The 18,098-nt window shown below is 34.6% G+C and overlaps 1 long non-coding RNA gene across 1 annotated transcript; it reads left to right on the top strand.

Annotated features, from left to right (window-relative positions):
• The first annotated feature begins 4,201 nt into the window (after positions 1-4,201).
• Positions 4,202-8,118, top strand: LOC131537462 (uncharacterized). The gene is made up of 3 exons (XR_009270285.1): positions 4,202-4,338; positions 7,073-7,203; positions 7,520-8,118. It is a non-coding gene; the product is annotated as an uncharacterized LOC131537462 (long non-coding RNA).
• Positions 8,119-18,098: the final 9,980 nt, after the last annotated feature.

Raw genomic sequence — 18,098 nt, 5'->3', positions numbered from 1 at the left:
GACATAGAGAACACCGTACAGTTTTTCAGATTGTGAAATTGACCTTGGTTAATTGTTTTCCATTCATTTTCTTCATTGTGATTTTGAAAACTTTAATAAAATGTTCTGAGCTATGAATCAAACCAGCCAGTTCCAAGGAGTCACATTATTTACAATATTATTGATTTACAATCTACAGTTACATACAATATATTTCAAGTGAGCCTTTGGCTTTATCGTGTCCACTGACTATTTTTATGAAATGTTTAATATAGGCTATAACATCTGCTACTCACAATATGCTTCCCAGCAGAATTAAGCAAACAAGAATATTAATTCAAAACTCCTTTATTTGAATATAAGCTAATATATAGAAATGTTTATTTTTAGTTTTATATATATTATTTTCTTTCACTTTTTCTTGATATGGGTTTTTCGGTTTTGATGTTTGGCATTTTAATTACCCTTTGTTTTATTTCTTCCCCATGTTTTCAAGGCTAATACATAATGTCCATTATATGATCAAAGAGAGGAAACAGCTTTATCCTGTTTCTTTTTACAACATACATTGTTTTTTTTTCATTTTTAAGAATACTAGCTAATACTCTGAGGAAGCTAAATCTAATGTAAGCATTACATTTAATGTAAGTTTACTGCAGAGTATTTATTACAGTCGGACAAGTCTTATGCTCTGTTACTGGCATAAAAAAATTATTATATGTATACATATATAAAAACAGGTGTTCTGCCAGAAAAAAAAAAAAAAAAAATATATATATATATATATATATGTATAAGAAGTTGTATCAGAGAAAAACATCTGTCTAAATAAACAGATAGATAGGCATATGCATCCCATGACTAAAACAGTGTGATGGTCCCTAAGACAAGCGGTTTGGAGGATGGATGGAAACAAATGGCCTCACATGTTCATAATATAATTCTATTAACTTAACCACATGGCTGTGCTATATCACAGCGGTTTTGCAAATTTAACTGTGATTGACATTTTAAATTGTGACTAGTAATGTAATGACAGCAGAAAATCCTCCCGTGTTGATTTAACACATACTGAGTTGACAAGATGTGGCTGGACTCAGTTAAGCTCACATCTTGCATAACTCCCTCCACACAGTTTTCGTAGAATTTGTTGACATTTTTTCCAAGTAACTGACTTTCATGTCCATGATTTTTTTTCACATCATTAAAAAGTGCTTCAGCGTCTCCAGTGGCTACATTAGCCCTTCTGGGCAAGGTACTTTTGAAGGAATTCAAGGAAGCGTCTCAGGGCAGCTTTTCTATTACAGTTTTGTGTTTGTTTAACAACAATAGCACTTGGTTTAATGCAAACCAAAATGTATTTATTTATGTATTTATTTACTTATTTATTTATTTTCAAATGCTTCAAATAGGCCTACAATGAAAAAGTGAAAATAGTTGTTTGGTTCACCCTCTGGCCAGCATGCGTTAGTAATTTGTTATCTTTTGATGCCAGGATGACCTTGTTCCTCTAATCCAAATAATCAGTTATTCTTACACTTATCATGTTTCATGTAACCAGTCTTGAGGTCTGTGTGTGATATTTCAAACTATTTAATATATGTGAGTTGCCACAAGTGCTCAACTGCTGATGTTATGAGATATCAGTAGTCACTTTGTTTTCCATAATAAGCATTTCTCATAGAAAATGAAAAAGCGACACTGAGCAGCTAGTTTCAGAATGTTCAGAGAATATTCAAAAGTAACAATCCTATAATGTTTTTAAAATGTTCCCATAACGTTCCCATAACGATGAAAAAAAAAAGAGTTTAAAACATTTAAAAACTGGACACTTTGAAAGTTCAGAGAATGTCCAGAGAAAATTCAGAGGTAATATTTTTAACTTAATGTGAATGTTAGTAAAATGTTCATAGAACATATTTTTGTTAGCTAGGGAGTTGGATAGTCTATACTATCTAAATAGTATAGATACAATGACGAAAAAAGTTCAGTCAAAAAATAAATTCTAAGTTATCCACAAATACCTCATTTTAGTTGACTCAGTGGTAACAATACTACACTTCAATATGCCCTGGACGTGTGACATGAATTGCAGTACAAAAAGTTCAGTAAGAAGCAACTCACAGAAACTGTCACCGAGAAGCAAATTAGAGACACAAATGTGAACAACAAGTTAATTTCATGGTGGGTTTGTTGGTTGAAATCTTGGCCACGGTAACATAGCCCCCATCAGTTGTTGATACGGAGGCTAATTAAATCTGAGAAGTCTATCCAGGACCTCCTCATTGGACCTCGGCTCCCATCACATTCTGTCATGAAAACCCCTTTTCCAACATATTTGGCATCTTTCTTCCACTCTCCACATCTCACTGCTGTCTCCCTGGGTCTTATTTTCTCCAGAAGTCTCTCACCCCTGTCGACAGCAGCTCTGCTTAATTGGAAAGGACAGCATCTCTCCCAGCACCCAATAATCGCCCTTGACGGCCTCAGAGCCTGGCATCCCACACTGCCCCTCCTCCTCTGGATTTCACAGTGCTCACATTTAACATACGCCAGCCTTAATTACCCATAATCTCGCCAGTATCTGCATTTCAACCTTTATTATCAGTGGAAATAGGGAATGAGCCATTCTTTTACAAGTGTCGGTGTTACAAATTGCTTCCAACAGAATGACTGAATAGATTGCTGTTTAGGTCAATCAGTTATAGGCACCTATATGTCTGCCTGCATGCACTGCAATGCTGTATCATATATATATATATATATATATATAGGCAGCGGCTATTTGTACTAAGTGCAAATAGCAATAGATGCTATTTACACTAAGTGAAAATAGCAGTATTTTTTAACAATATGCTATTTACACTAAGTGCAAATAGCTATAGATTCTATTTACACTGTTAAAATAGCAAGATTTTCTGCTATTTATACTACTTATTGCAAATAGTGGCAATTATCTGCACCTCAGTATTGTAGTACATTATAAAACAGTACGCAATAATAACGTATTGAGTGTAAATTATAGTTTTAATTCAAATTAGGCTATTAAATGGATGCCACCTTATTGGGACAATAAAGCCCTCCCTACACCTACCCTAACCCTACCCAATACTTTATTTTCAACTTTTTGATTTCCCTTCATTTTTATTGAAAATAAATGCCTTTCCGATGCGATATGAGATTTGAAAAGGGAGAAAAAAAGTTCTTCAAAAGGCAGTTTCGAACTTGGGTCGGTCGCGTCAAAAAGCACGTATCTTACAACACACGCTACTGAAATTGATGTTAAGTAAGTGTCTTTTCTGTAGTGTTGACTATCCCAAACACACGTTGGTGGGTGGAGTTAGTGTAAATAGCCTTTGCTAACAAGGCCGGCTATTTGCACTTAGTGTAAATAGACACTCCTTTTATGGCAATACACACACACACACACACACGTCTGGTTTGCTATCCTTGTGGGACTCTCCATAGGTGTAATGCTTTTTCTACTGTACAGACCGTATTTTCTATTGCCATACACCTAAACCTACCCCTTACAGGAAACATTCTGTATTTTTAGATTTTCAAAAAACTTAATTCTGTGTGATTTATTTGCTTGTTTAACCGTGGGGACCTCAATTTAGGTCTGTGTGTATTCAGGTTTAAGTCATCACCTGAATAGAAAAACAGACACAGACACACACACACACACACACACACTCACACAAAAACAAACAAACAAACAAACGAACAGACAGACATAGAGACAGACAGACAGCCACTCAGAGCCAAAATCTACACAAAGGCCCAATGGTGTTTGTAATTGTGTAATATTTCCAATGACTTCACTATTATTATAAAAGGTACTACTACTACTACTACAATTTGCTATACGACTTCAACTACTACTGCTACTACTACTACTAACTGAATACATAAGCTTTCCATTGATGTATGGTTTGTTAGGATGGGACAATATTTGGCCGAGATACAACTATTTGAAAATCTGGAATCCGAGGGTGCAAAAAAAAAAAAAAAGAAAGAAAGAAAAAAAAAATCTTAATATTGAGAAAATCGCCTTTAAAGTTGTCCAAATGAAGTACTTAGCAATGCATATTACCGTATTGACCCGAATATAAGACGATGTTTTTTTTCTTGGAAATACATCTGAAAAAACGCGGTCGTCAGGGTAGACTTTGACATGTCAATAATACATCCACAACAATAGGTGGCGCCAAAAACGCATAAAACGAGTGTGCCATGAAATATGTTAGCCTATGTAATGTGTTGTAAAGATCGCGAGTAAAAACAAAAGAAAAAGAAAAGCTTACAGCGGCATGAGTCTTGACTGTCATGTTAGCCTGATGAGACCAAACTTCCTCTGTAAGTGATTTTAAAACATAAGACAGTACCCAGATTTAAAGACTACAGTAAGATTTCACTTCTACTGTTAATAAAATTTCGGTAGGCTACTATGAGAGAGATAGCCTAAATGTTATATAATTCAGATGGGCTACCTGATATTTGTATGGTATATCAAAAAGTGTATATTTTTCAGTGTCATTGTTGGTACATTTTACCAGTATTTACCATACTTTCAAAACGAAAATTAAAATAGGAAACAAGATTTCGTTTTCAAAAAGGTACATTTGGAAAAAGTGGGGTCGTCTTATATTCGGGTCAATACGGTGCTAATCAAAAATTAAGTTTTGATATATTTATGGAAGGAAATTTACAAAATATCTTCATGGAACATGGTCTTTACTTAATATCTTAATGATTTTTGACATTAAAGAAAAATCGATAATTTAGACCCATACAATGTATTGTTGGCTATTGCTATAAATATATCCGTGCGACTTATGACTGGTTTTGTGGTCCAGGGTCACATGCAATCTCTGCCCTTGCACCAGGAACAAACGGTGCAGGGGCAGAGATAAAATATCATATCATATACCTCTGTTCTAAACATTATCCATCCGAACCAGACTCACAAACAGAGGAAGTTAGTTCCTTGTCACTTAGCAGATGCTTTTCATTTAAAGTGACTTATGGTACGTTAATTGCAGGGACAGTCTTCCCCTTGAGCAGCCTGGTGTTAAGTGCCTTACTCAAGGGCAAAAGACAGAACTGCAGAAGTGCTGTTACACATGAAGTGATGTGATGTTTATTTTAGTCAAGAATGAAAATGTGACACTATTCACTAAATCAATAGATAGTTACAGCATCAAATATTCATGTCTCAAAGGTTGGCATTTCAGCGCATAGTGTGCGTCACTAATATGACAAATAATTGAGCTGAAAGGCTTTTATTCATTTATTTATTGCCAGTTACTTTGTCTGTTTTTTCTCTGCCAATTGAAACATTTGTTGAATTACACAGCAGAATTAACCATTTTGCGTATCCGAGCAGCACACAGCAGTGGTGCAATATATTGTATTTCGTGGCACAATTAATCATATTTTAAACAAACCGGTGAATTAGTGAATTACTCGCATGTGAATAGACAGTCACTTGTTTCATTCAAATGAATGAATGAATCAGTGTTTTGACAAAATTATCCAGAAATATAGTAGTAGCTCGTTTTGCTCCTTAATAAGTAATTTTTTAATGACTCAACAGAAAGGATGAACAAAGCAACTCACTCATAAAGCGAATGTTGCCAATGAAACCTGCATAAAGAGTCATTTTAAAAACCCCATCATTGATACAGACTAGTAGCGTGTCTGAAATGAACTGTAATAATATATTTGTCATTCACTTTGAAATAATGAAGCTGAATTGGGAAGATGCAGGGAGTGACATTAACCAGAATTCTGGAAAAAATGTCCCAGATAGTTCAAACAATGTCTTTGTACTGTTTGATGTTTGACATATTTCATAAGATTTCGTAATATTCTATTCTAGGCCTTTCCTCTGGGTTTAATATTTCTTTAGCGCAGACATTGTAGTGACCTCTAGCTGTCAGATATCTGTATTCAGTGTCTCAGAGGTTGCTGAATGTCTAGCTGATGTGGTTTTTGATAAAAAAACAAATGGAAAAAAATTCCAACAACTCTAATCCCTGAAGCAGTGATAACATACATATAAACCATGATAGTAGCTGTATAATCTAACATAGGCCAGCTATAGGCCAAATATTTAAAGGAATAGTTTGCTATTATTTTGAAGATTTTGAGAAATTTAGCATTACATCATTTGCATCAGTTCAAACAGCTGATAAAAACATCACAAAACTCCACAAGTAATCCACACGACTTCAGTCCATCAATTAATGTCTTGTGAAGTAAAAATCTGCATGTAAGAAACAATGTTAACAACGTTAAGGCATTTTAACTTTAAATTGTTGCTTCTGGACAAAGTCCATATAACGCTTCCTACAGTGAAAAAGTCCATCTCCTGTTGTCCTCTCACATCAAAATCCACCGAAATATTAGTTTAGAATTATTTTGGCTTGTTAATAGTGCTTGATCTGTGTATATTTCTCTTCTGATTCAGATGGCTTTTTCAATTGAGAAGGAAATATTATATAGAGGACTCATATTTTGGCCATAAACAAAAAGTTAATTTGGCTTTAATGATGGATTTTTTTCTTACAAACATGCAGATTTTAGCTTCAGAAGATGTTAATTGATGGACTGGATTTGTGTGGATTATTGTGATGTTTTTATCAGCTGTTTGGACTCTCATTCTGACGGCACCCATTCACTGCAGAGGATCCATTGATGAGCAAGTGATGTAATGCCAAATTGCTCCAAATCTGTTTAGATGGGAAAAAAAAAAAAAAAGTAAATAAATAAATAAAACAACCTCATTAACATATTGGAAAATGTCATCTACATCTTGGATGGCTTGAGGGTGAGTATTTTTCAGCAAAATGTTCATTTTTGGGTGACCAATTATTTTAAAATGCATTACTGAGTTATTAGATCATATATACTTCTGTTTTTGACATTGCTTTTATAATTAACAGATGTAATTCTTCAGATTCTTAGCATTGATTCAGTTGAAATAACTAATAAAAACTTGAAAAATATAGAAGTTAAAATAGATTTTTGATCAGAGAAGGTTTTCTTTTTCCCTGATGCAAGAACATATTCTGTTTTTTTATTTTAGGGTACTGGCAGAATATCTGGAAAGAATTGAGCAATAATAGCAAATTTTGGTGATGACGTGGCCATAATCCACTAATAAAAACAATTGCCAAGCAACCCGATGAGAACATATCTGAAACTGAATTCCATGCGGTAAGTTACAACTTGATCCTGCAGCAGTAGGGTAATTATGGTTTCATACAGCTAAGCTATCAGGCTCCCAACACAAAAAAACTTGTTTTGGGGAGACAATAGAGCTGGAAAAATCACATTATTGTTAACTGTGAGTTGAAAGCAGTGTTCAGAATATGAAGTGATTGGCATCTGTTTAAAAGCCGTCAAGATTCATTTAAGGAACAATGTAGCATGAAGCAAGTGCTGCTGTGAATACCTGCAGTATCCTTGACCCATATGACATACAGGAGTGAGACAGTCATTAAAAACGGCATTTTCTTCCCTCTGTGAATAGACCCAGATGGAAACAAGAAAAAAGGACACAGGTGCATGCTTTGACCGCTGTAAGGAGGCGATAGTGGAAATTGTCTTGTTTTGTCACAAGCCTGTGATACAAATCTCTCTTTGCTAGAGATGAATGAAAGGATTTATGCTAGCAAAGACCTCTGTTAAGTGCAGGTCAACTGCTAAGAAGAAGTAGAGCTTTGATTTCATGCAAGACTGTCACTAACACTTCTACACTCTAAGAAAAGTCTTTCAAAATGTGGTTCAGTGTTCTATGTTAATATGGCAATTTTTCACAGGTGTGTTACCCTGTGTTTTAGGGTTAATGGAAATGTCTGTAAACTTAACGGATAATCTCCTGGCAGAAAATTACCAGTACAATTTTCCATTTTTCTACGTACGTTTTTTTTGTTTGTTTTTTTTGTTCTTACAATGTATAATACAGATAAAGGATGATTACTCATACCTCAAATTACCAATAAATGTCTCTGACAAACATGTTATGAACAGCTCATGTTAAAATGCAGATGGCTCAGATAAAGTAAAGTATATAGATATTTTATTAATTTATTTACAGAAATGTATTTATTTATTTACTAACTTACTTAAATTTGCACTTAAATATTTCCTCATAAAAAATGTATTAAAAGTAAAGAAACAAGTATTGTTGTTGTTAACCTAAAGCTATTAAAATTGTTAAACTGAAATAAAATATATATATATTAGATGTAATATCTGAAATATTAGAAATGTTGCCTTGCCAACTAACTGAAATAAAATAAGTTTAAAGATTTAATAAGTTTAAATAAGTTAAAAAAATTACTAAAACTTTTATATTATTTGGAAGACATGCAGGGGAAGAATTGTCGTGCGGTCATTTTGGTTGTTTGTTTTATTATTTTGTTATTGTTACTCATTTTTCAATTGTTGTTCTATTGTTATTATGATCCCCCATTGAGTATTTGTTTTTTTATTTGTGAATTCTATGTTGTGTGCAATACAAGTTCAAAATAAAAAAGTTGAATGACAAAAAACAAAAAAAAAAAACAACTAAAACTGAAATAAAAAAATTAATAAATCGAAGCTGAATAGAAATAGAAAAAAACTTACAAAACTTTACAAAAGCTCAACAAAATTAATAATATTTAAATAAAAATATAAAATATTTAAAAGCTAATTTAAAATATTAACAAATCTATAATAGTTTATAAATAATACTAAAATAACACAGATAAACTGAATACTACATTTGTAAAATACAATATAAATACAATTTGTGATACAAGAAGCATAATAAAAGTAGTATTAATAAAAATACATTCAAAACAGACTTGTCAAACCAGGTTTGATGTCAAGCATCACAGGTTCTAGCATGTAAAAAATTACAGAAAATTTCAGATTTACTGCTGAGAGGAAGACTGTCAATAAAGAATAACTTAAATTTTAGTCTTTAAAATTTTGGACTAAATTTTAGCTTTGCACAAAGCTATGGCTTTAAAAGACTTGAAACACTGTTCATGAGTCATATGGACCTACTTTTATGATACTATCATGCTGTTCTTTTGTGCATTTGGAGCTTGGTAGCATAAATCATCATCCCCTGTCATCACATGGAAATTAGCAGCTCAGACATTCAGCCTACAGCATTTCCTTTTGTATTTCACAGAGGAAAGAAAATGATAATATGGCATCAGAATGACATGAGGGTGAGTAAATGATGATAACTATACCTTAAAACATTTCACACACTGAAAGCGCTTTGTGCACCGAAAGAGCAGATTTAGAAATGGTGCAGAAATCACAGAAAATTCAAAGGGACTGGATCCTCAATCAGGAACATCTATGAAAAGCAGGAGGAGCACAGTAGGTCCTGAGATAGATATGGAATCTAAACACAAAACAATATGCTCGGTCACGTAAACGATATGCTGTTGGGTCCATTCAGTCGTCGCCTAGCTGCTCGGTGGTCTTTGCTCACGTCCCAGGGCACAGTTCAGTGGGAACACCTGTGTATAGGCTTTGCAGGGGGGCACGTCTATGATAGGTAAAGGCTGAGAGGGTCAGATGGAAAGGAACATATTCAAGTCGATATATTGTAGGCACACATGAATACACAGAATGGAAGGAACAGAACACGATTACAGTGATGTCTTGTGTTTGGAGGAGAAATGTGTGTATGATAATGTGTTTGTGTTGGAATAAGGCCTGTTTGAAGTGGATGTAGGTCTACTTCAGAGCGCCTCTTCTCAGAATGTGAAGGTTACAGGTGGTGTTTATCCAAAAAGCATAGATGTGGGAAATAATGACTGCAGTTGTTTGCCTTGAATTGGCAGCTTTTACGTTCATGAGTTGGAGTTTAAATTGAATTGGTCACACAGGATGTTGAATTGGAAATTGATTTGAAATGAAAGGATTTACTGAATTGCGATTAAAATAAATTCAAAATAGTCAAACAATAGAGTAACTCTGTTAGTTTTACCATCAAAAATGGGAAAAAACAGATCATTCTTGAGTGTTCTGTTTATGTTAACATCTTTAAAGTCCTCTTCATGTTGATTATATTCATTTTGGGTAATTTAGAGCATTCTGGAAATGCGTTTTCCACCATGGTCCATAAAATGAAAGGTAATTTATTGAAAAATCTATTCCTTTTATTAATAAAAGGTAACAACGCTGTTCGCTCTGCTTCTACTCCATCAAAATACAAATTTCAATATTCAGCTTTTCAAAAAATTGTTATTGATATCTTGTAATGTTTTTGGAATTACTCCATGTTGTGAGTAACGTTAATGGGAAAAGTATACTAAAATACACTAATAAAAACTTAATTCTAAATGGACAGTTCAATCAAAAAGCAAAATAAAAAAATAAAAAAAGAAAGAAATAATAATGAATACAATTTTGTTGTAATTTAGATATTTCTTTCTTTCTTTCTTTACTTACAATGAAAGTCAATGGGGTCTGTGTTGAAAGAAAGTCATGCATTCATTTGGAATGAAGTGAGTAAATGATAGCAGACTTTTGCATTCATTCATTCATTCTTTCATTCATCCATCCATCCATCCACTCATTCATTCATTCATAAATGAAATGAAACTGAATTTAAAAGGAATTCTCTATTTTATTCTCTGTATTTAATCCAGGATGGTGCATAATTTTTGAGGAAATCCATAACTACAGTCTGTTATTGATGGAAATATGTAGCACTGTCATCAAATATAAGCTATTCATTTTGCTTCAGGTTGATATTCATATATTTTACATTGAAAAAGAAGCTCAGGACAACATGAGGCGTTCACCTTCACACGTGTCTGTGTAATCTAGCTTGAGGTTTCGAAACCCTCCTTTGGTTTCTCCTCTGACATATGAATTAATCTCCGCCTGCACATATTTAAAAGGTCATCCGCACCGGCTCATTGCTGGATAATGACTGCTTCACTTCCCTCTGTGCTGTTGTACTGTGTGAATCTCTCTAAAACATCCACAAAACCATTGCTTTTGTGGAAGAAATAGAAGCAGCTCAGCCTAGAAGCTTATGGGTGCTGCTATTTAAAGGTTACTGAACATTACTACTATTTTAAAGTGACCACTTCCTTTCAGTAATGAAGTAAATCCATCAGGAGAGAGAAGAAGTTTATAGTGACGTTTGGAACACATTAGAGACAACTTGTGAAACCAAAGTCAATTTAAGGGCTGCTCCCGCCAAGACAAGAACTTCCCATGAAACACACGCAAAACAAAATCTTAAAATGCAGCAATCCATAAACCTCTTCTAACTTAGTCCAAAATATTTTACTGTGATGATTCACTCTTTATTACTTAGGCTAGGGTGCTTTTATAGTTTGAATACTCTAATACTGAGTTAGGGTTAGGTTAAAGAGTTAGCCTAATTCACCCAACAATTATGTCACAAATTACTCCCCCTCATGTCATTCCAAACCCGTAAGACATTTGTTCATCTTCTGAACACAAATTAAGATATTTTTGATGAAATCCGAGAGCTTTCTGACCCTGCATCTAAATTTGGTAATTTGTTCAGAACCCAGTTTGTACCTTATCACTGCTGTTTTGCTACCCACTAGAACAAGATGAGACCAGTAAGAAACTAAAAGACAGAAAAGATTGTCAATGAAGAATGCAGCTCCAACTGTGGGGAGAGCAGATGGAAACAAGGTTGGTTGCAAAACTGCAATCAATTTCACAAATAGCCTATTAGAAATCTAGAGGGGGCTGAACTAAACAGAGCTCTGTTCTCTTACGTCTGTTCTTTTTGGTCTCTTAAAGGGATAATTTACCCCCCATTATGAAAATTCTGTCATCATTTACTCATCCACATGTTGTTCCAAACCTGTATACATTTCTTACTTCTGCTGTAAGAAATCTTCATCTACAAAAGAAGATGATTTGAAGAATCTTGGTAATAAAACGTTTCGGTCACACTTTATTTTAAAGGTGCCATAGAATGCATTGATACAATATTTTAAATTGTTCTCTGATATCTACATAGAAGGTATGTGGCTTAAGTAAGGGCAGAAAATCTCCAGAAATGGTTTTACATGTATATTTAAAACCCTAGGATTTGTCTGTTATTAACTTATTTGGAAGGGTCATGAATAATAATGTTGAGCTCTGCTCTGATTGGCTGTTTCACAGTGTGGCTCATTTCAGTAGCTCACAGGAAGGAAACACAGGGAATTTCAATACTTTCTCGTGCAGTTATATCGTTGGGAAATTATACTGTATATAAAATGCGGGCATCAGGGAGCCGCTATTAATATGTGAGAGATTCGTGATCGCACGTACTGTGTTTATACTATGGAGCGGCAGTACTTACCACACTTTTTACAAGATCAGATGCTTGTCAGTGGTGCTAAGGATCTGTAAATCACTCGCCATCATCCTCAGTCATCTCTCCTTACTCTGTTTATGTGGTAAGTGAAATCTTATGTACTGTACTGTAACAGCTAACCACGGCCCTTTAGTGGCTCGCGTTATTTTATTAGAATGAGTTATTTGCTTTCTGTGCCTTTCTGAATACAGACACCAACCTATCCCTGCTCATCACATCCCCAGCACAGCCTGGAACATAACATTTATTTCCATGATCTGCCATTTTCGCTGTTGTCCTCGCTTGTTTCGTCACAATACCTGCAGAACTTCTGATGGTTCGGCTGCCGGCTGGCCTAGAACATGGGCGGGTATATGTTATGCAAATGTTGGGGGCGTAACTATTAGTGACTGTAACGTCACAGTCTGTGTTATGTTCTGATTAGCCTATTTTTCAGTGGTCTTTTGCATTCACAAGATTTACATAAGAAGGAGGAAACAATGGTGTTTGAGGCTTACGGTATGTCATTTCCATGTACAGAACTGTTATTATTCAACTATGCCAAGGTCAAAACAGTTTTCCATTCTATGGCACCTTTAAGGTCCAATTCTCGCTATTAACAAACCATTAACTACGATATTTGCCTCAATAAACTCCTAAACTGCTGCTTATTAATAGTTAATAAGGCAATTGTTAAGTTTAGGTTTTGGGTAGGATTTAGGATGTTGAATATGGTCATGCAGAATATGTGCTTTATAAGTACTAATAAAGGTAGTTAATAGTGAGAATTGGTCCCTATACTAAAGTGTTACAAGTTCACATTAACTTTCATATAATTTTTTTTTGTCCACAAATCCATATTTGTGTAATTTATAAAACTGGGCCATTTCCTTTCATCTAAACATTGAGCTATTCGCACAACATCTATTTCTTTCTTTCTCATTTCTGCATTTCATCTTTTTTTTTTTTTTTTAATCATTATGAAAACCATAAAATGTGTGTTTTTTATTATTTGATTTTGTTATATGTTTAATTATTTTAATGTAATCGTTTCATAGCAAACAAACATTATATATTTTATCTGGAAAAACACAGATCAACTAAAAGAGCCAACTTATATATTCACTTATATGTGTAATAAAGTCATGACCAAAAATATCGGCACCCTTGGTAAATATGATCAAAGAAGGCTGTGAAAATTAATCTGCATTGTTAATCCTTTTGATACTTTATTTTAAAAAATCACAAAAATCTAACCTTTCATTGGATAATACGAATTTAAAATGGGGGGAAATATCATTATGAAATAAATGTTTTTCTCAAATACACGTTGGACACAATTATTGTCACCCCTAGAAATTCTGATGAGTAAAATATCTCTGAAGTATATTCCCATTCATATTCACAATTTTGAGCACTCCAGGGTGATTATGAACATGAAATTATCCAGCCATGGCTTCCTGTTTCACAGAAATATAAATAGGAGGGGGAAAAAAGCCCAAATTCCCTTAATCATCCATCACAATGAGAAAAACCAAAGAATATATTTCTGATGTGCAGCAAAAGATAATTGAGCTTCACAAATTAGTGAAGTGGCTTTAAGAAAAGAGCTAGAGCAGTGAAAATTCCCATTTCCACCATCAGGGCAATAATTAAGAATTTACAATCAACATAAAATGTTACGAAACTGCCTGGAAGAGGACGTGTGTCTATATCGTCCTAATGCACGGTGAGAAGGAGAGTTTGAGTGGCTAAAGACTCTCCAAGGACCACAGCTGGAGAACTGCAGAAAATAGTTGAGTCTCGGGGTCAGAAAACCTTTTAAAAAAATTGTCAAACAGCACCTACATCACCACATGTTGTTTGGGAGGGTTTCAAGAAAAATTCTCCTCGCTCATCCAAAAACAAACTCCAGCATATTCAGTTATCAGACACAACTGGAACTTCAACTGGGACTGGCTTCTGTGGTCAGATGAAACTAAAAAACGAGCTTTTTAGCAGCAAACACTCAAGATGGGTTTGGTGAACACAGGGATAAAAAGTACCCCATGTTTACAATGAAATATACTGCTGTATTTTTGATGTTGTGGGCCTATATTTCTGCTGGAGGTCCTGGACATCTTGTTTAGACACATGGCATCATGGATTCTATCAAATACCAACAGATAAAAAAATCAATAAGTGACTGACTCTGTTAGAAATCTTATAATAGGCCATGTTTGGATCTTCCAACCGTACAATAATCCAAACACAAACCTCAAAAACAACACAAAAATGGGTCACTGAGCACAAAACCAAGCTTCTGCTGGCCATTCCAGTCCTCTGACCTGAACCCTGTAGAAAATGAGTGGTGAACTGTAGAGAAGAAGCACCAACATGGAGCTGGGAATCTAAAGGGTCTGGAGTGATTCTGGATGAAGGAATGATCTCTGATCTCTTGTCAGGTGTTCTCTAACCTCATCAGGCATTATAGGAGAAAATTTAGAGCTGTTAAACTGGCGAATGGAGGTTTCAAAAAGTATTGAATAAAAGGGTGCTGTTAATTGTTGCCAATGCGTATTAGAGAAAAACATTTAAGGATTAACAAACATTTACAGTGCATGATACTAGAAAGCATTTCCTTGTTTTGATCTGATTTTAATCACTGTATAGTTGTCTCTTAGCAAAAAAAGCAGCGTACAATACATCTCTCAGGAACGAAATGGTGGCTCTCCTTTTTTCAGGTGTTCACTACTTTGCAGATTTCCTAAATCTCTTTTTGTGCTCCATGGATAAACTGAAAACCACATTCTGTACAGTGGTAACTATTCAAAATTCTATTGCAAATCTTTTAACTTCGCCAGGATGGTGCCCTTTCTGTTTGGCATAGCTTGTTCAGTTTCATCTTTGGTTCTTCATGTTAAAAGCAAAAAGACAGGGTTTAATTCTGGAGGCAGACTGAATAAAAGTATTGCTCGGCAACAAAAATATATTTTGGCATACATACAGGCTTTGATGCAACAAATTATGCTGTAGAGGGAGATCTTTAGCGCTTGTCTGCCTGCTGCCTCCACCTGTCAGATGTATGAGTGACACAAAGTGTGCAGTGTTTTTTTCCTGACATTATTGTAGCAACATAGAATATTTTTCCCCTTTGGCCATAGATTCAAATGAAAGGAAGGGGGGAAATCACCTTTACTCTCTCAAAAACTGCCTTTCAAATGCAAATGATGGTTGTTGGTTTCACTAAATGCATTTCTTTTTAAAGTCTCTTTTTTAGCTTCACAGAGATTGCCATCTGTGATGTCTTGAAAAGCTATATGATGAAGGGACTGACCTTTTTTTAAGAAAAAAAGAATCTAAACAACAATTTCCTCACCTTTTGTATTTTGTATCCTCTTTTTAAACTGTTGTCATTGGTGTGGGACTACAAAGCCATCCAAAGCCGTGTGTTAGCTTGTGTGAGGAGTACACACGTGTGGGCATGTGAGAAATGATCAGACTCGACATGCAGGAAGCTGTCATTCACATACAATAGGTGGCTGCATTGGGTGTCAAGAGGGTCAGCCGGCGAGGATTATGGTTTGAAGTGTTGGTCCTTTGGAGATAAGATATCTCCAGGCAACAGCTGCAAAGGTGATTGCAGAATCCTATGGAAAGTCAGGCAGAAAAATGACAATTATTATACAACAGCAAGAATTAAAGAAACTAAGTTTACAAAGCAGTCGTGCTTTTGAAAGTCATTTTAATTGATTTTCAGAGCTCTGTTTGGGGTGTCGGAGACCACAAGGTCATTTCAAAAGCTTGAAAAAGCAGATTTATTTAATAAGATTTTCCTCATTATACAAAAACTGATTATATTCATATATAAACTTGGTTACAAAATGTTTTTGACTGGTCTACACACTGCTTTTTCTCTGATTTGAGGTCAAAAAAAAAAAAAAAAAAAGCCCGGATGGATACATGAATAAATACACGGAGTCAGGAGTTCTGAGAAGTGCAAGTCTTTTGAAACTTCAATAAAATCTGCCTACTGGATTTTGGTTTGGTTAGAATAATTGATTATAAGAATTTTACAGGGAAATAAGTGTTTACTTTTTTTTTTTTTCAATTAATGTTATCAATAAACTTAAAAACAAGACAATTAAATAGCCAATATACTGCATGTCTGTTACTGGTCTAGGGAGCATATGGTGTGTTCAAATCCTGGGAAGCAATAGGAAGTTAATATTTACAAGTTCAAATCACTTTGGTAAGAGCAAGATGGCGATGTACCTTTTCTACATAAAATGTGATAAGGTTTTTTAGCTCTACACATTCTCAAAGAAATATAAAAAAGCTGTCACTGGGGCAGATCCTTTTTCAAAAGGTACACTTCTGTGCCTTTTAGGTACTAATATGTCCACTTCAGATACTAATATGTATGTACATTTAAAATATGGGCTCTTACGGTACAAATGTGTACCTTTTGATAAGGTACTACCCCAGTGACAGCTTTTGTACCTTTTTTTCATGAGCGTGCATGCACAAAATGATGAATAAAGACTGAGTATCGAATGTGTTTTTGCTTTTAAGTTTTATTAAATTAAGAAGTCACTGTAAATTGATATTATTGATAATGTTATATATTATATAAAATTCAAATTTCTTAATTGTGTAATACTATGGTGTTTTGCAAATAGGCTACAACTTAGATAGTTTTATTGTAAATGAAAAAAAGTGTGTACGTCACACCTCTGTTTATCAATTTGCACTGGCTGCCAATAGCTGCTCGCATAAAATTCAAGGCATTAATGTTTGCCTGCAAAACCACCACTGGCTCTGCACCCCTTTACCGCAATTCATTACTTCAGACTTATGTGCCCTCTAGAAGCTTGCATTCTGCAAGTGAACGTTGCTTTATTGTGCCATCCCAAAGAGGCACAAAATCACTTTCACAGATTTTTTAATTAAATGTTCCCTCCTGGTGGAATGACCTGCCCAACTCAATCCCAGCAGCTGAGTCCTTAGCCATCTTCAAGAATCGGCTAAAACAAAAGTTCCATCTTTATTTGACCCTCTAACTCTAGCACTCTCTATTCTAATTATATTCTTAAAAATAAAAAGACCCTTGGCCCCTTTAGACTTGCGCTCTATTCATTTACTGCTTGTTTTCTTAAAAAAACAAATACTAACACTAGCTTTTCCAATCTTTTTGTATTCTATCTGTTTATTTTCTTTTTATTTATTATACAATTAACAAAAGCAAAAAAAGGCCTCAAACACTAGCTTGCTCTGTTCTTTTTCTAGTCTGTTTTCTTTTTATTTATTATATAATTGAAGAAAGAAAAAAAAAAAACCTACTGTGTTAAGCTAACTGAGACTTGTTATAGCACTTGCATATCATTGCTCTTTTGTTGATTTTGATTGCTTCCATTGTCCTCATTTGTAAGTCGCTTTGGATAAAAGCGCTGGCTAAATGACTAAATGTAAATGTACATACACTGCATCCACTGAATGTAAATGTGCATCCACTGTGAACATTGTAAGTTTCCCCACTCATAATTACGACTTTCTGCTGATGTTTATGTGCATTCAGCTCAAAAATATGATCTGTCCAACATGACTTGAATGCACCTGGAATGTATCTGAGACTTGGGAACTTAGAAATAGCAAGCAAGCCCTCACACAAAATTACAGATTGTGTGAATTTGAATTGGAAATGACTGAATTTCCCCAGTGAAAATGTACCGAACAATGTTAAATGTGATGGCATCTTTTGTGATGTTTAAGAGAATTAAGA

This window comes from Onychostoma macrolepis, chromosome 03 (genome assembly GCF_012432095.1).
Source record: "Onychostoma macrolepis isolate SWU-2019 chromosome 03, ASM1243209v1, whole genome shotgun sequence".
Lineage (NCBI taxonomy): Eukaryota > Metazoa > Chordata > Actinopteri > Cypriniformes > Cyprinidae > Onychostoma > Onychostoma macrolepis.
This window is presented reverse-complemented; position numbering and strand designations above follow the sequence as displayed.